The following is a 25,349-nucleotide window of genomic DNA, read 5'->3' as shown; positions in this document are numbered from 1 at the left end:
CGTAGTAGTCCTTTCAGACAGACGTGGCCCCGCTCAGCACCATTTGTTGTCAGTCTCTCTAAATGCCAGCGCTGGGGAAGGAAGACGGCTCCGTGGATCGCTGAGCTTGCCGACTGGCTCCCATAAGCGGGGTGATACTGTTTCCTGGTGCACAGGTAAACGTTTTCTCTCAGGACTTGTCAAGGTCCTTGATTGCGGGCCACTTTTAGAGTCTGCGCCTCACCTCTTTTTCCAAAGGTGAAGGACCATCTTCTGTTTACATTTCCAGAGACCACGCCCAGGATGCATGTTCACAACAAATGTCACTGAAACTTGCAGGAACTGAAAACTGCTATCCCTGTGGTGATGAGCACACTTTAGGGTTCACACTCTCTTGGGGAGCCGGCCACCCCTCATCCCTCCCCCGCGCCCCCCATGCAGCAGGTTACAGTGGAGATACTGTGTGGTGGGACTCAGAAATCTGCATTGCTGAGACGCTCAGTTCAGTGTGACAGGGGTGGTTCCTGAACCGTGCTTTAAGGTACCCACTTTACTGTCTTACTGCTGCAAAGTCAGACTCACCCATAAGAGGCTTGGTGTGGGTGCAGGGGCCAGATTAAGGGCAAGGGACTTCAAAATAAGTTATTTCATAGGATGTCCTATATAGGTCATTCTATGAAAACCACAGAATGATGAAAACAGGATTCATTTTATTTATGATCTTTTTGATAACATTTTGTGTGATCTAATTTCTCTTTGGACAGCGTTAATGTAATACAATATAATAGCTGATATCACAGATAGTATTTTCAAGGACCGGTATCCAAGAATAACAATTCATCTATCCAGGCTTTACTCTTAATCTTGCATTATGAGGACTTAGAGGCAAAATTCTTTTGAAATCTCATATTTCTGTTATATGTCTAGTGGAATAGCTTTGGACGAGGATTCCAGTTTTTCTAGTAACAATCCATTTGACCTTAGCCAACGAGGCTAAGCCAATTACATCAATGTAATACGCCTGAATTTTTTCATCTGTAAGAGGAGGGCAATACATTTCTGCTCTACTGCGTGTGATGATATTCACATGAAATAACATGCAAAAGAATCCTTTAAAACATGCTATAAAACTGTAAGGTGTTATTAATCTGAGATTCTGTGAAAATGTGTGACCAAATGTTTGTAAAGTCATTTGATGTGAAGGTGACAGGGTAATTGCCTTTTTAAGATGGGTGTGGGGCAACCAATCAGGGACAGTTATAACCTAGGGACAAGTTGGGACTGGTATGAGAATGGATACGGTAAGATGAGAATATTATTAAAATAATGGAATTTTCCATAAAAAGATATATTTTGGCTCAGACTGTCCATTTTCTGATATTCCTTTGAAGAAACTGTGAGAATAAAGATGCACATCTTTACAAAGTTAATAACTAAGAAATATACTTGTAGTCTTCTGTCATTCTCTTTATTCCCTTTTAGTTGTAGGTTTCCTGCATTTTAAATTCTGAAATTATCTTGTCTTACTACCTTGGTGAAAACAAGAATATCTATACCCACCTGAATTCTCCCTGAGGTTAAAGACTTTCATCCTGAAAGTATATACTAGTCTTTTGATAGTTTGGTAGTTCTTTAACTTTTGCCAATACTAATCTGTTATTAAAGGAGCAATTCAATCTATGTACTGAGTTACTCAGACCCAGTCACTCAGTGACACTAGATTCGAAATACAGAAGGGCATTTAATTTTTTCTGAGTCCTGAAACATGAAAATAAATAAAAAACTCTCAGCCTGGGAATTGTGTTGAAATACATAAACATATGAAACTTAGTGACTCAGATCGTTAGTCACAGAGTCGCTGGTTAGAGTCTGGATGAAATCCACTGTGGACAAAGGCCAGCAATAATGCTGATGATATTTTGCTTTTCCTCAGTGCTGAACAAAATCCTTTACAAATGTTACAAGAACAAAAGAAAAAGTGACAAGACCCTTTCTTCCAAATATCCAGGCTAAGTCAGAATCTTGCTACCTTTGAGGTATTTTTTTCCCTCTACATAAACACAAGAAGAAATATAGTTGCAAATAATTGTAACACAAAACAACTTAAGCAAAAGCCTCATTAGTATTCAATGAGCATAGTAAGCCCTCTTTCTGGCCTCTTGTTTGAAGCAGACTGGACCAACGTGCAGTCTTAGAGTAAAGAAAATAATGGCTCCATAGTAGTTCTTACAAATAAAGCCAGGACCTACATTCCGAATTATGTGCTGTATTATTGCACTTTCATTGGTAATTAACCTTCCACTGAAGAACACACCATGGGTAAATTTAAGCCTGCCCTTTTGCAATAATGTCAGGTATGAGTAATATTATCAGTGGTAAGTGCTGGGCTGCTTCAGAGATATCCTCCCACTATCTCCCCTTCTGACCGGAACAGGAATTGGATAGCTTCAGAGTAGAAGAATAATGTGTCCATGTGTTCCTCCAGATCTCAGAGTCCTGGCAGCCAACCTCAACTCTCTTGGCCACCATAAAGCAGTCATTGAAAGGACACAGCTGCAGGAACGAGGGGCTAAGCACTAAATAAATCCACAGGGCTGGAGGCACAAGTCATGTACATGACCCTAGCACAATACCTTGTGGTTATGAATGAACGGATTAGCATCTAATGGTGCCATGGCAGCTTATGCAAAATTAATTGGTGCCTCAGCAAGTGCCGAGTTTCTAAGAGAAAGCTGTCCACTTCAAAAAAAAAAGAGACCTCCTTAGTTGACAAAAACTTTGGCTGGTGTAGCGGGGAGACTAAGGACCAACTGGAATGGGAACTGAGCTGTTTGTTCTGTTAGCTGTACGTGGATTCTCCTCAGATCAGAGTTGATGTACAACGCCCACTGGCAGTCTCCCAGGAACTGATCTAGTTATTGCCAGGTTCTGGGTCATATTTTAGTGTTAATGTCTGGGGAGCTTGGGAAAGAGGTTGGGGAGGTGTAGCTTGAAGTCTGAAGTTGTCTCACATGGGAGAAGAGACTGAGGAAGAAAAAGAGATTGGATACTGACCTGCCTATAGTAATATTTCCCAAAGTGTGTTTTGATTCACTTTTTCATGACCCCTTAGGTTTGAGAAACAATGAGATAAAGTTAAACTCACTTTTATCCTGCGGGACTTCTGGGCGCCTTGAATATGCCAGTGTACATGATCAATATTCAAGAAGACAGGAGCAAAATGCAGTGTTTCACAAACTTTTTTGACCATGGAAACCTTCTTAGCAGATGTTTTATAAAAGCTTTTGAAAATTTAATTATTATGAAATATTTAAATTTATACTTTCAATGTTATCTTAAAGTAAGAGGTTTTATATAGTCTTAAAGATAACACTGGAAAGGACTAAATATTTAAGGAACATTGTTTTCAAACTGCACATTGGTATTTTTTTCTTTTTAAAAATATGCATTAAGAACTTAAATGGGCATGGCCAGGGCTTTTCTCAACCTCTGAAAGGCCCTGGCTTTGCAATTTGTGCCATCCTTCAAGTTGACGTGAAACTTTGTATTGTCCTAGAAGACAAAGAACTTACTCCCACTGCCACATACCTCACCATTCATACTTTCTCCTTCCCCCAGGTATGAACAAGATCAGCCTTCTGAATAACAAAAGAGATGAAAGCCATCTTACTATGGTAAGTCCCTGTGGTCTCTCTCAGTGATAATGCCAGGGCTTCCAAAGGCGATTTTATATAGATATAGATAGATGCTGGTATCGGTAAAGGCATAGGTATAGTTACAGGTATGGGTGTGAGTATAGATAGAGACATCTCATGTTTTCTTTATCCGCTCATCTGTTGATGGACACTAAGGTTTCTTCCATATCTTGGCTGTCGTGAATAAAGCTGCAGTAAACATGGGAGTGCAGATATCTCTTTGAGACATAGATTTTGTTTACTTCGGATATATACCCAGAAATGGGATTTCTGGATCATACGGTAGTTCTATTTTTAATGTTTTGAGGAACCTCTAACTGTTTTCCATAGTGGCTGCACCAATTTACGTTCCTACCAACAGTGTGCAGGGTTCCCTTTTCTCCACATCCTTGACAACACTTGTTATTTTTTGCCTTTTTGGTACTAGTCATCCTAACAGATGTGAGGGATAATTCACTGTGGTTTTGATTTGCATTTCCCTAATGATTGGTGATGTTGAGCATCTTTTCATATACCTGTTGACTGTTTGGATGTCTTCTTTGGAAAAATGTTTATTCAGGTCCTTTACTCATTTTAATTGGATATTTGATTTTTTGCTATTGAGTTATGTGAATTCCTTATACATTTTGGATATTAACTTCTTATCCAATATATAGTATGCAAATATTTTATTCCATTCTGTAGGTTGCCTTTTCATTTGGTTGATTGTTTCCTTTGCTGTGCAGAAGCTTTTTAATTTGATGCAGTCCCACTTGTTTCTTTTTTTTTCCTTTTTCTTTTATTCCCTGTGCTTTTGGTATCATGTACAAAAAATCACCACCAAGACCAACGTCAAGGAGCTTTTACCCTAGGTTTTCTGCCAGGAGTTTTATGGTCTCAGGTCTTATGTTGAAGTCTTTAATTAATTTTCAAGTTAATTTTTGTTTATTGTAAGATAAGGGTCCAATTTCATCTTTTGCATGTAGATATCCAGTTTTCCCAGCACCATTTATTGAAGAAGTTATCCTATTCCCATTGTGTATTCTTGGTGCCCTTGTCATAGATTGTTCATATTTACCCTTTATTCCTGAGTTTGTTTCTAGTTTCTCTATCCTTTTCCATTAGCCTATGTGTCTGTTTTTATGCCAATATCTGTTTTTATGCCAATGCCATACTGTTTTTATTACTATAGCTTTGTAATTTAGTTTGAAATCAGGAAGTGTGATGCCTCCAGTTTTGTTCTTCCTCAAGATTGCTTTGATTATTTGGGGTCTTTGTGTTTCCATATTAATGTAGGATTGTTTTTTCTATTTCTGTGAAAAATGCCATTGGAATTTTGATAGGGATTGCATTGTATCTGTAGGTCACTTTGGGTAGTAAGGATATTTTAATAATATTAATTTTTCCAGTCCATGAACATGGGATATCTTTCCATTTATTTATATCTTCTTCAGTTTCTTTTATCAATGTCTTATAGTTTTAATTGTAGAGATCTTTCACTCCTTAGTTAAATTTATCCTAAGTATTTTATTCTTTTTGATTTTTTTTTGTGTATGGGATTGTTTTCTTCATTTCTTTTTCAAACAGTTCTTTAATAGCATATAGAAACCCAACTAAGTTTTGCATGTTGGTTTTGTGTCCTGCAACTTTACTGAATTCATCTATTAGTTCTAATAGTTTTTTGGTGGTATCTTTAGGGTTTCCTATATATTAGATCATGTCATCTGCAAATGGAGACAATTTTACTCCTTCCTTTCTAATTTGGGTGCTGTTTATTTCTTTTTCTTGCCTAATTACTCTGACTAAGACTTCCAAAACTATGTTGAATAGAAGAGGTAAGAGTGGGCACCTTTGTCTTGTTCCTGATCTTAGAGGAAAGTGTTTGGCTTTTCACCACTGAGTATAATGTTAGCTGTGGGCTTGCCATATATGGCCTTTATTATGTCAAGGTACAACCCATCTATGCCTAATTTATTGAGAGTTTGTGTTATGAAAGGATAGTGAATTTTGTCAAACACCATTTCTGCATCTGTTGAAATGATCATATTATTTTTACCCTTCATTCTGTTGATGTGGCATATCATGTTTTTTTGATTTGCATATGTTGAACCATCTGGATCCCAGGGGTAAATCCCACTTGATCATGGTGTATGATCTTTTTAACGTGCTGTTGAATTTGGTTTGCTAGTATTTTGTTGAGGACTTTTGCATCTATAGTCATGCACTGCATGATGACATTTTGGTCAATGATGGACCATATATACAATGGCAGTCCCATAAGGTTAGTACGATATAGCCTAGGTGTGTAGTAGGCTGTACCATCTAGGTTAGTGTAAGTACACTCTCTGATGTTTACACAACAACAAAATTGCCTAACAATGCATTTCTCAGAACATATCCCTGTCATTAAGCAATGCATGACTGTATGTTCATCAGTGGTGTTGGCTTGTAATTTTCTTTCTTCTTGTGTGCTTATATAGCTTTAGTTTGAGGGTAGTGCTGCCCTCATAAAAGGAATTTGGAAGTGTTTCTGTCTCTTCAATTTTTTGGAAGAGTTTGAGGATTGTCATCAGTTCTTCTGTAAAAGTTTGGTAGAAATCACTTGTGAAGCCATCTGGTCCTGAACTTTTCTTTGCTGGGAGATTTTTGATTACTAATTCAATCTACCTACTAGTAATTGATCTATTCAGATTTTCAATTTCTTCATGATTCAGTTTTGCTAGGTTGTATGTTTCTAGGAGTTTATCCATTTTCTTTGATGTTATCCAATTTGTTGGCTTATAATTGTTCATAGTAGTCTCTGTATTTCTGTAGTAGCAGTTGTAATATCTCCTCTTTCATTTGTGATTTTATTTATAATTATTATATAAAATTATAATTTATTTATAATTTTAATTTATTCATTCTTTTTTCTTAGTTTAGCTAAAAGTTTATTAATTTTGTCTATATTTTTTAAAAACTAACTCTTAGAGTTATTGATCTTTTCTAATTGTTTTTCTGATCTCTATTTCATTTATTTATGCTGTGATCTTTATTGTTTTGTTCCTTCTGCTAAGTTTGGGCTTAGTTTGTTCTTCTTTTTCTAGTTCCTAGGGGTGTAGTTAGGTTTTTTATGAGATCTTTCTTTTTTCTTACTGTAAGTGCTCATCTCTAAAAATGTCCCTCTTAGAACTGCTTTTGCTGTATCCTATAAGTTTTGATATGTTGTGTTTCCATTTTCATTTGTCTCAAATATTTTTTGGTTTTCCTTTTGACTTCTTCTTGGACCTATTGTTTGTTCAGGAGTGTGTTGTTTCATTTCCATGTATTTATGAATTTTCCACTTTCTTCCTGTTATTGATTTCTACTTTCTTACCATTCTAATCAGAAAAGATACCTGATGTGATTTTAATCTTTTTAAATTTACGTTTTGTTTTGTGGCCTAATATATGATCTGTCCTGCAGAATTTTCCATCTGTGCTTGAAAAGAGTGTGTATTCTGCTGCTGTTGGATAGACTGTTCTGTGAATGTGTGTTAGCACCATTTGGTCTATGGTGATATTCATGTCTGCTGTTTCCTTATTGTTTTTCTCTCTGGATGATCTATCCATTGTTGAAAGCAGAGTATTGAAGTTCTATACTTTTGTTTTGCTGTTTATTTCTCCCTTCAGTTCTGTTAATATTTGCTTTGTGCATTTAGGTGTCCAATGTTAGGTGCATAAGTGTTTACAAATGGTATATCGTCATGATAAATTGACCCCTTTCTCATTGTATAATGACCTTCTTTGTCTTTTGTAATAGATTTTGACTGAAAGTCTATTTTGTCTGATGTAAATATACCCACCTCTGTTCCCTTTTGGCTACCATATGCATGGAATATCTTTTTCCATCCCTTTATTTTCAGTCTGTGTGTGTCCTTAAAGGTAAAGTGAGTCTCAGGTAGGCAGTATATTGTTGGATCTGGTTTTTTATCCATTTAGCCATTCTGTGTTTTTTGATTGGAAAATTTAATCCATATACATTTAAAGTTATTATTGATAGGTAAGGACTTATTGCCACTTTGTTAATTGTTTTCTGACTTTTTTATAGTTCCTTTGTTCCTTTATTGCTGTTTTCTTTGTGATTTGTTGATTATTTGCAGTGGTATATTTTGATTCCTTCCTCTAAATGTTTTTTCTTGGTGGTTACCATGAGGCTTACATGGTACATACTGTAGTTACAACAGTCTGTTTTAAGCTGATAACAACAAAGGTAAATATATTTACCTTTACCAGTGAGTTTTTTACTTTCATATATTTTCATATTGTTAGTTAATGTCCTTTCCTTTCAATTTGAAGAACATCCTTTAACATTTCTTGTAAGGTAGTTCTAGTAGTGGTGAACTCCTTCAGCTTTTGTTTGTCTAGGAATGTCTTTATCTCCCCTTCATTTCTGAAGGACAGTCTTGCCAGGTATCGTATTCTTGGTTAGTGTTTTTTTCTTTCAGCACTTTGAATATATCATCCCACTTCTTCCTGGCCTGCAAGGTTTCTGCTGAGAAATCTGCTGATAGCCTTAAGATGTGTGTGAGGGGGATCCCTTATATGTGATGAATTGCTTTTCTCTTGCTGCTCCCAAAGTTCTCTATTTATCTTTGACTTTTGACATTGATTATAATGTGTTTCAGGCTAATCTTCTTTGGGTTGATCTTGCTTGGGGTCCGTTGAGCTTCTTGAATCTAGATGTCCATATATCTACAAAGATTTGGAAAGTTTTTGCCCTTATTTCTTTAAATAAGCTTTCTTTCTCTCTTCTCATTATGGGACTCCCATAATGTGTACATTCATTTGCTTGCTGGTATCCCATAGGTCTCATATACTTTCTTTACTCTTTTTCATTCTATTTTCTTTTTGATTCTCTGACTAATTTTAAATGACCTGTCTTCAAGTTCACTTATTCTTTCTTCTACATGATCGAATCTGTTGTTGAAGTCCTGTGTTGAATTTTTTTTAGTTCTTCTATTGTTCTTCAGCTCCAGGATTTCTGTTAGATTCTTTTTATGGTTTCTATTTGTTTATTAAGCTTCTCATTTTGTTCATGCATTGTTTCCCTGATTTTGTTTAGTTGTCTTTGTTCTCTTGCATCTTTAAGATGATTATTTTGAATTCTTTGTCAGGCAATCTGTACATCTCCACTTCTTTGGGGTTGGTTACTGGAGCTTTATCAGATTCCTTTGGTAGTGTCATATTTGCCTGATTCTTCATGTTCCATGTATCCTCACATTGGTATCTGTGCATTTGAAGGAGTAAACACCTCTTCCAGTTTGACAGACTGGTTTTGGCAGGTAATGACCTTCTGCTGTTGGGTCCCTGAGCTTATGGAATTGCCTTGAGGATTGCAGAAGAGTGAGGTTGGAGCTGGGTCATGTGGCTGCTACTGGGTCCACAGTGGAGTCTGTGGTATTGATGGACTTTTTATTCACCAGCAGCTCAGACGGGCAAGGATCCTATTTGGTCCCTGGGTGGATGGGACTGCCTCCAGTACCTTGGCCAGTAGAGCTGGCATTGGGACAAGGGTCCACTTCAGGGTCTGTATTTGGGTCTGCAGATAACAATACTGTTACCAGGTACACAGCAACTGGTAAGGCTCCTGCCAAGTCCCCGAGAGGACTCCTTCCAGGTCATTGGATGGGTCCTTGTGCAGGCAGGACTGGAATCAAGATACAGGGCTGCTTCATGGTCCACAGCTGGAACCAAGGTCTGCAGGCCTGCCTCCAGGGAAGTGGATAGGAGTGGGTTCCTGCTGGGTTCCCAAGTGAGCAGGATTGCCTCTGGACTGTGGTTCAGTAGTGTTGGGGTGAGGTCACAGGTTTGCTTCAGGATCTGTAATCAAACCAAGTTGGCAGGCCTGCCTTTGGAAGCATGGTGCATCATGTCTCCTACCAGGTTCATGGGTGGGCAAGACTGCTCCCAGACCATGGCTAAGAGGGGCTAGAGCCAAGGTATAGGACCACTTCAGGCTCCACAATATGACCAAAGTTGGTGGGTCTTCCTCCAGGAGCACTGATGAGTATATTTTTCCATTGGGTGTCTGAGTGAGCAGGACTGCTCCTGGACTTCAGCTGAGAGGGGCTAGAGCTGGGTTAGAGGCCACTTCAAGGTGCACAGCTGGGACTGAGGTTGGCAGGCCTGTTACTCAAGGCATAGGCAGATGTGACTTCTCTTGTATCCCTTGGTAGGTGGTGACGGTGTCAGGAACAAGGCCAAATGGGGCTATAGCAAGTCCACAGGGTGAAGGGGCTATTTCTGGGTCTATAGCCAGGACCATGGGCAGTGAGCCTGCCACCTGGGTGTGGGCCTGCTGTCTTGAAATGGCTCTCCTCAGTCTAGGGCCCCACCAGGTTATCACAACCTCCTACCTGAATCCAAAGCTCCTACAAAGTCACTTTTATCAGAGGATAGCTGCCAAATTACTGTTGCTTTTGGAGGGATATGAGAAGAGGACCTCTTTTGCTGCCATCTTGCTGACCTATAAAGAAAATTTAAAAAGAAAATTAAAATGTATTTTTCCATTTAAAAATTAGTATATGCAAATTATTTTAAATTGGAAAACATAGAAAAAAGAAAAGTGAAATGTAAAGGCATTTTAAACATGTTTGGGTGTCTTCCAATTTTGTGATTCTGGAAAATTTATCTTACATAGTTGTGACTAAATACTTCCTCTATATTTCTATACCCTGCATCTCTGCTTCACACTATAAGTAAAATAAGCATATAACACAAGCATTTTTCCATGGTATAATAACCTCTTTATAAACATCACCTGAAATGGCAATGCCATCATTTATTTAACAACTCCCCCAATATATTTTTATTACTTCCAAATTTTTATTTTATAAATATATACAAATATGTTTATAATAAAACATTTATATGCATTTTAACTGTTTCTGTAGGATAAATTCTCTAGAAATGGAATTTCTAAGTTACAGGGTATAAATATTTTAAGGCTCTTGATTTATATTTCCAAATTTAGCTTACAATATTAATATCTTTCTTCAGTGGAAAATTACAGTAAATCTCATGGGATTTTTAACTGAACATGAATAAAATTTTACTGAAAAAGCCCTTTGAGGTTTGAGGGAAAGTAATATTAGCTAACATATGTTAAAATCCTAGTAATTGGAACTAATGAGAAAAGTCAGCTTGAATTTGTGATTAATTCTTGACTATAGACTACTTTAAAACAATGTGCTTTTGTTGATGTAGTCCAAAACATAGTACCTAGACTAATGAAAAGTTTATGGTGCTCTGTTTCAGGCTTTCGGCTCCAAGTCAGATAGTCTTAGCCTTAAAATCACATTCTGTCACCTATCACCTGACCTTGGGCAAGTGTCTTAATTTCTTTGTCTTATTTTCTGCATGCGTTCAGTGAAGATAATGTTAGTTTCTACTTCTTAAGGTTATTGTGAGGCTTAAATAACATAATGTATTCAGAATACTGAGTACCTAAGGAGTGCCCAAAACATTTTATCTATTACTAAAATATCATAATTTTAAAAAGAATTCCTGGTCAGTTAGAATTTCTGCATTAATAAACAGATCAGTTGAAGAGTTTTAAACAAATAAACTTACCCTCTATACACGTTTCTTCATGTGAACGAGCTAACATTTTCTATGAAATTCTCTTTGTTGTGTTATCACCTTTTCTCTCTCTATATATTGTGTGTGTATGTGTGTAAAACAAAAATAAACTACAAGAAAAGCCCCTGTTTAGTATAAATAGCCCTGGATTCTGAATTAATGAAAAGGTCTATTTTTTTATTTATTGTTTTATTTTACATTAAAAAGAAAGAATTAGCTTGATCTAATGCTCTTAATCTTTGGAATATGAGGAACAACAGTAACTGTTAACTTCAAAATTAATGAATATACTTCAGGTAAGCTTATACCAAACATAAATACACTAATCATCTCAATATTTATAATTTCTCCCTAAGAAGCAAGGATAAGTGGGTCAAATAAAAAATGACAACATTTTTCTAAGTGTCTCTGTAGCGAGTGACTGGGGAAAGTCTTACTCTGAAAAGTTGGCCCTCGATGCAGAAGTGGGCGCTGCATTTGGTATTTGGGTGAAGCAGTGCCCTCTTTCCATGAGCCACTTTAGATGCTCCTCAGTTCCTGTGGTCAGTGGGTGTCTTACTTTAGCACTCACTTGACCTCAGATACTCCACTATTTCTTAAGCCCAGCAACAATATCATGATCCTTTTGCTCTCAAAGCTCAGGCCAACATTGTCATTATCTGACTTTGTCTCTTGGCTTGAGAAATAACCTTCAGATTTTCTTTGGTTCATACCAAACACACAAATAGCAAATAATTCTAAAAGTCACAAAGGTGAGAAATTTTCAACACATCTTTAAATTAAGGCCATTCAAAGGAGTAGGAGACCAGAAAAATCTAGTTTGTATGATAAGGCCAAATGCTTAACCAGGAAATAATTTTTTTCTCACTCTAGGATTGGTGTCATTGGTTCTTTGTTCTCCGATTTCTCAGTATGTTCAGCACAGTCAGTCACAGAATATACACCCAGGTCACCTTCTACAGAGAATAAAGGAATGAGAGATGGGTGACTCAGGCTTCTCTGGGGGTCTGGGGATTTTGCCAAAGCTTAAGTGATATAGACAGACAGCCTTAAAAATTATAAATGTCACACCTGGACTTTGTACTCATTACCTTTTCATCTTGATATTCAAGTCACATTACCTTTTATATTATTGGGTTTTTTTTGTTGTTGTTATCTGTGAACTTTCTGCATTCTTTTTTAACGTTTTTTTTCTAAGTCTTAAAACTAGTTTGTGTTTCTGAGTTCTTGCTTCAGGCATACTTTTTGGGTTCAGTCCAGTTGTCTAATCAACTGGGTTGAATTTATAAAAATAGCAGACTTTTAAAAATGATAAATATTGAGACTGGTTACTGAAGTTGTCATTTGGGTAGTTATTCAGAAACCTCCTTGTGTTAATTCAGAAAACCTAAAACATAGGTTTCCAATGACTTTTCTTATATTAGATAGATTAGACATTTTAAAAAGGTTTTTCTAATCTTCTTCCACATTATGTTCTCCTTATAAATAAATAAATAAATAAATCAGACAAGCAAAAATTCTCTAATTATGGATGAAAGTGGAAATGATTATCTAAGCCCATTCTATGAACTTCTTAAAATGAATAGAGAATGCAGGGGAAGATATACTCTCTCCAGCTGTCAAAAGCTATAGCTGACTCTCTGGATGTGGAGCCCTAGAAGATTTTACCAGTGGTGGTGCCAGGTACATAAACTCCCGTGCGTTTTCCCTGATCTTAGACTATGGTTTCTCAACATCAGCAATGTTGATATTTGGGGCTGAATCAGTCTTTCTTGTGGGGGCTGCTCTGTGCATCGTAGGATGTTTAGCAGCATCCCTCACTTTTACCCACTAGAAGCAGGTAACACTCCCAATTGTGGTCATCAAAATATCTCCAGAAAGTGCCAGTGTCCCTGGGGGGAGAGAGAAGGATGAAATCGTTCACAGTTAAGAATCATTGAGGGGCAGCCTTGGTGGCCTAGTGGTTACGTTTGACACACTCCACTTCAGCTGCCCGGGTTCAGTTCCCAGGCACGTACCTACATCACTTGTCTGTCAATGGCCATGCTGTGGTGGTGTCTCACATACAAAAAGAGGAAGATTGGCAACAAATGTTAGCTTAGGGAAAATCTTCCTCAGGGAAAAAGATAAATAAGAATCACTGTCCTAGAATAACAGCCCTTATATTAGCCTCTACTCTACAGAAGAAGTAAAAGAAAATGCTCAATCAATAGCCAATAGACCCATAGACAGTAAGTCTATAGCCCTCTAGGTATGGAATAATATGAGAAGAGTTTGTGGGAGAGTTTTCTTCCAATCATGCTTCCTGGAATAGAGAAACATAACCAAGCATAAAGTAAACATTGATTATGTTTCAAATATAAAGAAACATAAATCAAATAAAGTTCAGATCAAAAGGAACCCAAAATTTGGTTGCTGACTTTTCTGTTTAATATGGACTCGATCATTTTCCATTTTCTCCTAGTCCTTCAAAGCAGAAATTTGAGTTTGTAATATTAGTAGACCTGTAAATTTCGTTAGTATTATTTCCATTTTGGAGTTAGTTTTCCTGGGTATCTCCCGTGTATACAGGCGGTATGCATGTTATTAAACTTCTGTTTGGTTTTCTCCCATTAAAAAAAAAATATGTTCTTTCCATTTCATATAAAGAAAGGTGAGTCTTGGAGGGGGCGGGGATGAGCAACGTTCTCAAGACTGCCCAAAGTACTGATATTTTAAATTCATGAGGCTTATGGCAGGACTCTGAAGTGAGCTTCCCTTTTTAGACTTGTCTTTAATACAGAGCCATCCATTCCAGGCTGAGCAAGCCACTGCACAGGCGAGCCCTCCTGATCCCATGGGCACACCTGGAATCAGGAGTCACAGCACTGAAATTTGTGCCCTGCCTTTGCCACTTACCTGGTGTGACCTTAGGACTCACGAACCTGAGATTCAATTCCTCATGTGAAAAGTGAGAGCAACTATGATTAACTGATGTGGTTGTTGTGATGGCTACGTTAGCGTCATGACCACTGTCACTCATATTATTCTACTTTTCCTCCTTTTTTCTTCCTTCCTCTACCCTTGTATCTATTCCTTGCGCATGCCCAGACGCTCAGGAGCCGCAGCCCTTGCGTTCTTGCTCAGCCCGGATTCTGAGTCCCAGCCCTGCAGAGGGCTCGCCAATGCTTATCTGGGGTTTTTAGGAAACCAAGTTAGCATGCCTCATAAAATTAACCGACAGCTCTATATTTCAATTTCTTACTACTTGAAATGATTTCTTTAAATTTTCAAATGCTTAGATGTCTATGAATATTAAAAATTAGGTTCTCAGTGAAAATAATCACCGAAGTCTTCGAGCTGGAGGAGGAGGAATATTAGAGTCGTGTGGTCCAGCGAGGATTCCTGGTATAGCGCTCCTGACATGTAGTCAGGATACTTTCACTGCTAGATACGCAGCCCTTTGCAAGCACCCCACTTCATTTTTGAGCAACTCTAATTATTGGAAACTTCTGTACTGCGCTACCTGTATCTTTTGGGTTTTCTTCTGAACAACACTGGTCGCACCTCCTTCCTCATTCACTAATGAGCTACACAGGCATCGGCAAGTCATCAGCCTATATATTTGCTGCATTTAAAGACCTTATATGTGAATATATCAACTACAAAATAATGAAACTAACTCTATAGCCACACAACCACCTGAAACCTAGTCTTATTTCCGGCATTTAGTGGGGATTGTATAACTTGGAAGATGACTGAACTTCCAGTGATCTGAACCTTCAGATAAAAGGTTTACAGTGAGAATGGACATGGAAACTTCAGAATAAGAGATCTAACTGGCAGAGAAAATGAGTTATATCTGGTTTTGCCTGCAATAGTGTTCAGATACTGACTTCATGGAGGATGCTTATAAGAATACTTTGCCAAGACTACGTTCAGATTCACAGCCTTCCTCCAGAAGGATACGTGTCAATCACACTCCATGGGAAGTATGAATTAGAACCTCAATGGTAGGTCCGGAAAATAACAAAAGAAAGGTGAACATTACTCCTATGCAATTTGACATATTGGCATTTATGCTACCTTTGTGATGAGAGAGAATATGAAATATATGCAAAGGTCTCAATATAGTGGCTAAGAAAGGAGAGACGCCATTATGTGTGGTATGTACAACTGTCTCATTAACTTTGAAAGCAGCGGCGACTTTCTTTTGGACCATAACACCCTCCGATTTCCTTCCGTCCTTTCCCCAGTACCCTGGGTTTTTTCTGAACACCAGAAACATCTTCCTCTGAGACACTTTCCAGCGTTGACTGAGCAGTCTGTGTTGCCAGCCCGGTTCCCAGGCACCTTTTCCATTATGCAATCTCGCTGTTAGAATGTGCCACTCCACATACATAGGCGTTAAAGTGGAGGGAATATGGTACAAAAAGGATGCTAGAGATTAAGTAGAATTTTGTGGGGTGTACATCAGTTACCCTTCAGGTGCCTGAGTATGTGCCTTTATTTACAGGCATCCACACTCTCCCCTGTCAACATTTCCACTATCAATCATCAACGGTGAGATCTTTGACAGTTAACTAACCTCTGTGTGCCTCAGTTTCCTTATCACTAAAAGAGGATGATGGTCGTACTTACATCATAAGGTTATTATGGGGATTAAGTGGGGTTTTTTTAAAGTTAAGTACTTAGAACAATCCAGACTCTAATAACTGCCATATATGTTTGCTATTATTACTATTATAGAGAAGAAAATATGGCAATATCTGTGTTTTTCATTTTACTGGCTATTCATGACTTTGAAAAGCCATATAATAATTTAACTATTACTTTTTACCTAATTTAATAATTAGATTTACTCCCCACTGTGAGTAAGACCCACTGCTTTGCTCATCATAACAGACCAGGGAGATTTTAATTCCATGGGTACCAGGTTCAGTTTCTGCCTCCACAAATTCAGAGCTTCTGAGTCTTCTTTTGAATGAGTGTGTGTGTGTGCACGCCTGCACATGCTGAAAAAGTGGCAGAGATGGATCCAGCTGGTCTGGACTGCCCATTCTTCTGTCATTACTCTACATAATGAAACCGTGTGATTTCTTTCATCATGTGCAGCTGGTACCACCTGGTCTGCCTCTAATGGATGCCATGCCCAGAAATGATGAAAGGCTTTGGCTCTTACAAATGAGACTATCCCTTCAAATGAGCTGAATACTCACCATGGAGGTAGGGCATGAAAGATCATTTGTTCTCTATCTTTTCTTTCTTTCCATTAAGCCCTAGTATTTCTCACTGCATTACTCTTTGCTCGATTCTATATTTAGATCCTTGAGCAAAAACTTTTCTTATTGAAGTATAGTTGACATACGATATTATATTAGTTTCAGGTGTATAACAGTGATTCAACTCGAACAAAAAGTTTACAAGAGACTTTTCAGCAGTCTTATCATGATCCTGACCCTCCTTTATGCCCTTACTTGGAGAGGAGTGACACCTATATGTGTGTGTGTAATCAAAGCCGTAATTATTTGGCCAGCTGAGATATTTTCATATATATATATCAGCTGAGATATTTTCATATATATTCATATTATATATATTCATATATCTCAGCTGGCCAAATAATTATGGTTCAACACACCCAAGGCTGAAAGACATTTTCTATCACCTAAATATATAAGCAAATGTAGTAAAGAATAAATAATTTTTTTAAAAACTTTGAACACATTTCCATAGACCAGGCTTCTGGTATTTATGGCCATCAGCTACCTCACCACTGGGACCCTGAAAGATTGGAAAATACTGGTGGAAAATGTTGTTACCTGGTAGATTTTTGTAAACCTATCTGCAAGTAAGATCTTGGGCCGCAATTCTTTCTTTCTTCTGATGCTAATATAGGGAGCAGGGTTTTCCCAGGCTGAAGAGGAAGAAGAACTCTGTTTCCTTTTCCTTTTTCTGTGACATAAATCCTTTTCCAGGGCTGATGAACAAGGAAAACAAAGGGTAAGCCTAGCCAGCCTGAGGTGCTCCCCACCGGGGAGGTCTGAGTCAGCACAAATTTGATGTCTTGCAGAGCCAACAAGGAACACTTAGAAATCAGGAAAAACTTTCTGTGTCCTCAACCAATCTCCTTCTCACAGATGCTGACGCCCCTTCGCTCATCCAGCTGCTAGCATCCTTCATAATATCCTTTGCTGTCCAAGCTTCCCCTGTGGTGACCTTCCTTGAACAGTGTAACTGCACACCCACAACTTTTTTCAGTCCCCACACTGCCCCTACTCCCTTATGTGCCTTCTGACTCCTTCATTTGGGGCCTTTCTACCTACTCAAATACTCTAACTCAGTGATAAGACTTGATGGTGGACTTTCAGGCGCTAGCATGTTGATGCAGGCAGGCAGGATGCTTAGAAACCCATAATATCGCCTAGGAGTCCTGTATCTTTCTCAGGGTTCACTGTACTATACAGGGACCGCTACCTTTGGAGGCACAAAAGTTAAATCATTTATGATCACTCACTCTCTACTCTCCTAAACCTTGCATTTTGGCTTCTTTATCAGCAAGACAGATGCTTCCAATCCTTAAGTAAGCCCAGACTGCCCCTTTAGTTATGAAGACTCATCATTTCAGAGTCTATAAGTCTTGTTTGCTGAGGATGGGCATTACATGCTTAAGATATGATGAACATGTTTCATAACTTCTCCTCTGCGTGTCTATCACAGAACTGCAGAACCCACAGAACTTTTGCTATGAGTAAGCTCTGAAGAAAAATTCACAGACAGAAAACAAAAGACAAAATGAAAAGCATGATACAAATTTTTCTAACAAATGCTAAAAGTTGTAGTTTTGATGTATTTATTTCTTTGCTTTAGTAAGATCATAGTAGATCATTTTTAAAGGGAAAAAATTCAGAGAGGCCAATGAATTAGAAGAAAAAGATGGAGAGGGCCTTTTCTTTGGAAAAATACAAATAAGAGTACTTTACAAAACTGCAGCTTGAGTGATATCAATAGTTACAAAGCTCCTGGAACTGATGACTTTTATCATGCAGAATGACATTTTAGGCCATTATCAGCATTTATCCTTTCTTATCATGAACATTCTTAAATCTCTCCCCAGGGAATTCTAAAATTTTTCTGAGAAACTTTTGCATCATCCTGAAGTATCATTTGCTAAGCTTGATTGCCTTAGAAAAAAAAACCCGCTCTTTAATATCATTTTGCATAGCAACATCCCAAACACAGCAAACATGATGATGCATGGAAAACAGAGTCTGGGAGAAATACAGCCATGGAGGGACTGGGCATGTGTTCCCAGAAACCACTTGAGGACCGTGTTTCTGCTCTCCTATGACAGCTGCAAGGAACCAGGCCCATCCATGGTTCTCATTTCCTGAAGCTCTTCCTTAGCAATTCTCACAAACAAAGTTTTATTTTATTCTGAAATCAGGTGAAAAGGAAAAAAAAAGGAATCAATGTTTATTGAAGGAGGAAAAGAATCCATTCAAGATGATGTGTACTCCCATAAGGATGGGCTGCATATTTTAGAAGTATAGTAAGTATGCACTGTTCTAAAACAGTTGCCATAGGAACAAAACTTTTCCCTGTTAGATGGAAGGTAATCAGTCTAGTGAGTTTCCACACAAGTATCTAAGCTACACAAATTAAGCATCGATTGGGAGTCAAATCCAACAGACTGTGGATTGGTTAGGCACTGTGGATTTAATATCCCCTTTCTTCTAAGGGGGAGGCTAAGAGCTATAACATAAGGCAAAATGTTTGCACATCCAATGATCAAACTATATGTCTGCTAAACCAACCATCAAAGTGGGCACTTGGATGCCCCTCGCTCTTTTTTCTGCTCTAATTTCTCAGGAGGGCATGATCCCAGCTCTCAGCTGAACGCTGTGCTAAGCAGTATCAAAGAGGATTCTCATAGCCTGGTTCATACAAATTTATTCTGAAAAAGGTAGCCAGTGTGACCGACCACTGGATAAATGGATACATAGAGTCCTGTGAGCAATGCAAAGTGTCCAGTGGGGTTATAGTCATGGATGCTTCCACAATGAGCTGGATTTGAGCCAGGTTTTCAAGGACAAGGTAACATCTAGGAAGCAGCAGGTTGTTTCGGTAGAAGGGCTTGTTGCATATTTCATCTATCTTAAGATGCACATGTTTCACATTTGAACGTCTCTGAAATCAGGCTGCCTTACAATTGATGGTGTCGCATAGTCACTATCAAACAGGTAGTAGTTGTGACACTTTATTATACACATATGAGCAAATTTGGTCATTGTCACTTCAACTGAGTTTTGTAGATTGTTGGCTCTATATCTGTTGAGTTTAACAGACATGTAACATGTCTTACAAAAGATTATACTCTATTAATCCTTGAAATGAAAAGTTTTTGTGTATATGGAAAGGTATGGAAACAGCAGAGTGGCAAACTTTGATATTAGTTGAAGGAAGTGGTTGTCATTGGAGGAAAAACCAATATCATCCAGACTTGCAGAAGAGGAGTCAGTAGCTTGAAATAAAATCTCAGAGACAATATTGGAGTCTTCTTGTATAAATTGTACCACCAACACTCCTGATGGCACAGAAAATGGTAAAATATGGGCATTGACAATTCTGCATAGAAAAATGATAAGGATGAGTCCAGCTCTGAATGTAAAGATATTTTAGGATCACCTTAACCTTAATCTTTTTACTCCATGTGAAACTACGTGTAAAAATCTGTATTTTAGGTTGAAAAGAGCTCTTTCAACAAGTATAAAATAAAAATTCTAAGTGATAAGAAAGCATTGTGATAGTTTAATTGTTAGGGTTTTTTCTTTCTTAGTGGTACATAAAATGATACATCTTACTATGATGACATCTTATATTTAATGAGATATGGGCACATGAGAAGGATGAATAAGCAAAATACGATCTTATGAATATGCAATAGAAAAGCAATACAATATGTGAGAGGGGGTTGGTGATAATCACACCTCATAAGACCCCCAGAAAAATGTTGGTTAGCAAACATAACAATTTTAAAATTAATTTTCTCTTAAACATTTGTATAGACTATCTAGAACATGTGAATTCTGATGTGACTTTTAAAAGAATCTAACAATTTAAAATAGTTTTAAAATATAACTATTTTAAGAAAACTAGTCTCAATGTGTTTATGAAAAGTATAGTAATAATAAAATATCAATCTAAACGCTCACTATAACTTAAAAATCCCTGAAAAATACCTGAGTTCTTAAAAAAAAACCCAAATACCGTTTGATGAATCAACGCCGGATAATTACTTAAAGTATACTTTAACTTATGAGATAATACTAGAAACGTAAAACTAAATGATGATAGAATATTGTATCTCTTACAAAGAGGATTATTTTGGTGAAGGCCCTTGGCTTAGATTTTTACTTTTTTGAGAATTTTCCATTTTATTTAATTTTTAAAAAGCATAAGGGTCAATTGTCATCAACTTGTTTGGCTCATATGGAAATAACCAGAAATTTTGAACACTTAGAATCTTGGCACATTCTTCACTTTATCTTTTATGTTATAAAATATACTTAGAAGAAACAGAGATTTTTAGGCTTTACTACTGTATATTAATTCCCCAAAGGGTGTGTCAAAGTGATTTTTTAAAATCACAAGAGAACCACAGCGGTTTAATGCTATAGAAAGATAGTGATCCAAATTCTAAGACAATGCTGTAATGGGGCCTAACTCATCAGTCTCAGTATTTATACCACCCATACCCTATATGGCCCTTATTTTAGTGCTGGACATCATCTTACTATGTGGGTGGCAGCTGCCTGTCATCTCCATAATTCTGAAGAAAAGCCAGGGAATTTGTTTTAGAGTGTTTTTGTCCAGATGAAACCACATGTGGCCTCCGGGGTGCTCTGGGCCTGAAGCCTAGGCCTGCTGGCTGTGCAGAATCCTAGAGCTTATCCAGAAGAAAATTTGACTGTCTCCTCAAAGCCAATAAAGATAAAAGAAACCTGTGCTGGTCCAAAACAGCACAACTCATGTGTGGGAATTGCACAAGATGAAGGTTTATCCTCTGTGTTGGCCTCAGAAAGGCCAGGGAATAGAAAGGAAAGTAGACAGCTGTTGGGTCCCCCTGTTTCATTGTTTTCCTTGCTTAAAAGAACCTTGGAATTGGACAGTTAACTTTGTCCTGATTGACTCCATTGGCAGATAGTGGACCACGAGTATGTGACAGCAAACTCTGGTTATGTCTGCTTAGGTTATATAATAGCCACTTCGGTGGAACAGAATCCTATGAAAGATAAGACTTGACAGGCTTTCTGTGCCTTGGAAAGGGCCAATTCCTCTTAATAGTCATGAACAGGGGTCATATAGATAGTGGGATAGGTTCTTGGGCAGGCTGGAAAGCTATTGACCCTTGCTATTCCGTGGCAAAATATTTGGTAAAATTGTCACTAGTAGTGTCATAGAAGAGAAACCACACGCCTGTCTGCCCCCTCCAGGGGAACTGGTTTGAAGAACTCAAAATACTTTGGTAGGGTGACTGCTCCTCGTAGCTTCCAGAAAGATACTACAAAAGAGAAGAACTCAAGCAAGGGGCAGGAGTACAGTTTGCACAGAGAAATGGAATTGAACAGAGTTGTGTCAAGGGAAGTTCTTTCTGAATGCGGCCTGCAATCTGAAGTTAATAAACATGTAGCCTTCCAGTATTGGAAAAGACAATCAAGAAAGAGAAAAACACAAAACACAGGAAACAGTAGATCCATTGCAGATCCTAGCACTAGGAAGATAAAAACAGATCTCAGATGGTACAATGAATCCAGATTGGAAAATTCAGTATGGTTGGCCAAGGACAGCAAGGTCTCATATCCGTGATCCCTCTTCCATCCAGAATGAACACATAGGCATAGTGGAAGCCAATAAAACTATTATTGCTTTCCTGATGGAATCCACAGTGTTGATGGTATGTGGCTGATAAAGAACGATGAGGCAGTAAGGAAGCTATTCCTAACATGAACGCTTACACCAATATATGATGCCTCTCTTGGCAAGAGTCTTCTGGTCCCTGTAGACTGTGACAGAAGAAAACCACGTATCTGTCAACTTGGAATAATTCTATATCATTATTTTTCTGTGACAAATATACATATGCATAGAATATTATTTGGAAATATGCACAAGAAGTTGGTCCCAGTGGTTGCTTCTGTAAAGGGCGATTCAGCGGCTGTAGGAAAGGGGCGTGAGGGAGACTGACTTCTCCTACTCACATTTGGGTACGTTATGAATTTTAGACCATGTATATACATCACTTATTCACACACACACACAAGAGCAAAATAAAAAATAGTTTCTAATAAAATTACAAGTGCACATACATTTTGACCTTGTTATTTCTCTCCTGGGAATGATTTCCTACAAATATCATCAAATGTGTGAAATGATGTATGTTCAAAGTCAGTCACTGTGACAATGCTTTTAATAGCAAATATTGAAAACAGCTTAAATGAAATAACTTAAATATCCATCAGTAGGGCACTGGTGAAATATATTACATACACCTATACAATTTAATACCATGCATCCAAGCCACTAAAAGGTATGAAGAACATTATGCATTGATAAAGAATGAGCTCCAGGGGCTGGCCTGGTGGCACAGTGGTTAAGTTTATGCACTCTGATTCGGTGGCCTGAGATTCGTGTGTTCAGATCCCAGGCATGGACCTACACACTGCTCATCAAGCCATGCTGTGGCTGTGTCCCACATATGAAATAGAGGAAGATTGCTACAGGTCTTAGCTCAGTGACAATCTTCCTCAAGGAAAGAGAAGAAGATTGGCAATGGATGTAAGCTCAAGGCCAATCTTCCTCACCAAAAAGAAAAGAAAAGAAAAACATCTCCACATTATTAACTGAAAAAGGCAAGTGTTATGTGCTCCCATTTGAATTAAAAAAAAGTGAAAGGGGTATATATATAATATACACAAATATGTATTTTTGTGTGATATATATATACACATATATTCATTTCCTTTTATAAAATATTTCTGAAAAGGTACATAAAAATTGATAACATTGGTTGGCTCAGGAAAGGAGAACTTGGTGGCAGAGTTTCAGGGGTGGGATGGATACTTTTTATTCCAAAAGAATTCCACAGATGTTTTCCACATCAGCACAATATTAGATAAATGTTTATCCTTGCTTCATAGACAACAGTCGAGTGCCTAAGTTAAGGCAGTTAAAATATATATGTGTGTGTATATATATATATATATATCACTCACCCAGTCTCACTTCCTATATAGGCAGCATCTTTTAGAATAAAAAGTCTGCATCTAAAGGCCATATCTGCATGTGTGTTTTAAAAAATTAATATCTGCATGGCCTTTTAACACCAATTCTGTGAAACAATATCTTTAGTTTTCAGGGATAACAAGCATGAACGTAGTCTGTTGCTAATTTCAGTTCTTTCCCATCAAGCAAATTATGTGTGAAGAAAAAAATGCCACCACTTCGGACCTCACTCAGCAATTTTTATTATAAAAACAAGATTCTTTTTTTTAGTCACAGATATTGTCTAAAAGCACAGAGGCAATGGCATGATCAGAGAGAATGTTCTTCTATAATTGAAACCAGTCTTTCTTGCTAAAAGGACACATCCCATTTCTCTTTAAACTTTTCTCTTCCCATCCCTCTCACTGGCCCTCCTTCCCTCTCTCCTGTTCTTCCTTCCTTCCTTCTTTCAGCACTGGTTTCTCAGAGACCATCTATTTAAACTCCTTAGAGTGAAGAACACCCGTGGTTGAAAGCCTCAAATGGCTATTATTACAAAAGTTTACATCTAAAAACTAGTGATGGTTTTATCTAACTTTCTTTCCAATATGCCAAATGGTGAGTTGGGCTGATGCATGTGGATGTGAATCATTGGCTCCAGATCCTCTACAGCTTTTCTGCTTTCTGATCTGTTTGAAGTCCCAACTTTTGCTTAAGCTAAACTGAAAATAGTCATGCAGTTTTATACTGATGGACCATTAGAGCTGGAAGGCAGGTTGGACAAAATCTAGTTCAGTTTCATCCAGTTTTACACATGAAAGTAAGGTTGAGAGACATGGTCATTTCTCAAAGGTCACATAACTTAGTCAAATTTGCTCATTTTTTTTCACCATGATTACATCTCAGCAGGAAGAAACAAACCCTCCAGAAGAATTACCTTGCTCTTTTTGTCCCTTATCTCTGCTTGTCTCCTACTTGAATGAACCGGTGTTTATGAATCAATCACCTTCTGCGGGTTGCAGAACTTGGAAATGAGAGAAATTAGATTGCCTTCTTGAGAGTTAATATGGTAATACCCAGCATTGGCCTCTTTACTTGCTGAAAAACTTCCTTGAGCTGTTGAAAATTTCCTTCACTTTTGTGGTCAAACTGTGTTCATGTGGGCTATATTAACAGGCACGTTAAGACATATGCTAATGTTATGACATTGACCAATGATATTAAGGTATCTAGAGAGATAAAAGGATTTCAGCATAAGAGTTTGGCCTGCAAATATAAAACAGCAGCAGGGGAGCCAGTGTAGAAGTTGACCTGTATCTTGCTCAGAGCAAGGGAGAAGAAGGCTTGGCCAGGGTGTTGACAATTTCATTCCCATTGTCAAGGTTCTACCTTAGGGAAAGGGTGCTCCTTTCTTGAATTTTCTTGGCTTCCTGGTTTTCTTCTGACCTCTCAGGCCACTCGCTCTCTCATCTACTTGCTCCTTCCAGCTCTCCCATCTGACTTGCAAAGAGAAGAGCTGCTAAGAGCTCATTCATTGTCTTCTCACTCACTACTTTGTCGTAAGGTGATCTCATTCATGCTGTTGAATTCCCAGATTTATCACTCTACCCCAGATTTCTTTTGTGACTCAAATATCTATCTATCTATCTATCTATCTATCCGTCCATCCACCCATCCATCCATCCATCTATCTATCATCTAAATTTCCAACTAGATTGTCATAAATACAACGTGTCCAAAATTGTATTCTTGATCGTTTCACCATAACCTCCCCCAATCTGCTCCTCTGTAGATTTCTTCCACTCAGATAATGGCATCTCCACTGGCTGGTTGCTCAAATCAGAAATTTGGT

At 37.9% G+C, this 25,349-nt stretch overlaps 1 protein-coding gene across 7 annotated transcripts in view; it reads left to right on the top strand.

Annotated features, from left to right (window-relative positions):
• The window catches only part of THNSL1 (threonine synthase like 1), a 68,785-nt gene continuing 43,436 nt past the window's right edge, over positions 1-25,349 (top strand). For 3 of the 7 annotated variants that reach the window (XM_044761996.2, XM_070500808.1, XM_070500807.1), the window contains exons 1-2: positions 1-155; positions 3,598-3,653. The gene's annotated coding sequence lies outside the window, so the exon portion shown is untranslated. Of the gene's footprint in view, positions 156-268; positions 521-3,597; positions 3,654-16,348; positions 16,460-25,349 lie in introns of all 7 variants that reach the window. The other 4 variants (XM_070500809.1, XM_070500806.1, XM_070500805.1 and 1 more) reach the window with 3 other exon arrangements.

The sequence above is a fragment of the Equus asinus genome, chromosome 29 (assembly GCF_041296235.1).
Source record: "Equus asinus isolate D_3611 breed Donkey chromosome 29, EquAss-T2T_v2, whole genome shotgun sequence".
Lineage (NCBI taxonomy): Eukaryota > Metazoa > Chordata > Mammalia > Perissodactyla > Equidae > Equus > Equus asinus.
The sequence above is the reverse complement of the archived record's forward strand: the minus strand, read 5'-3'. Positions and strand labels throughout refer to the sequence as shown.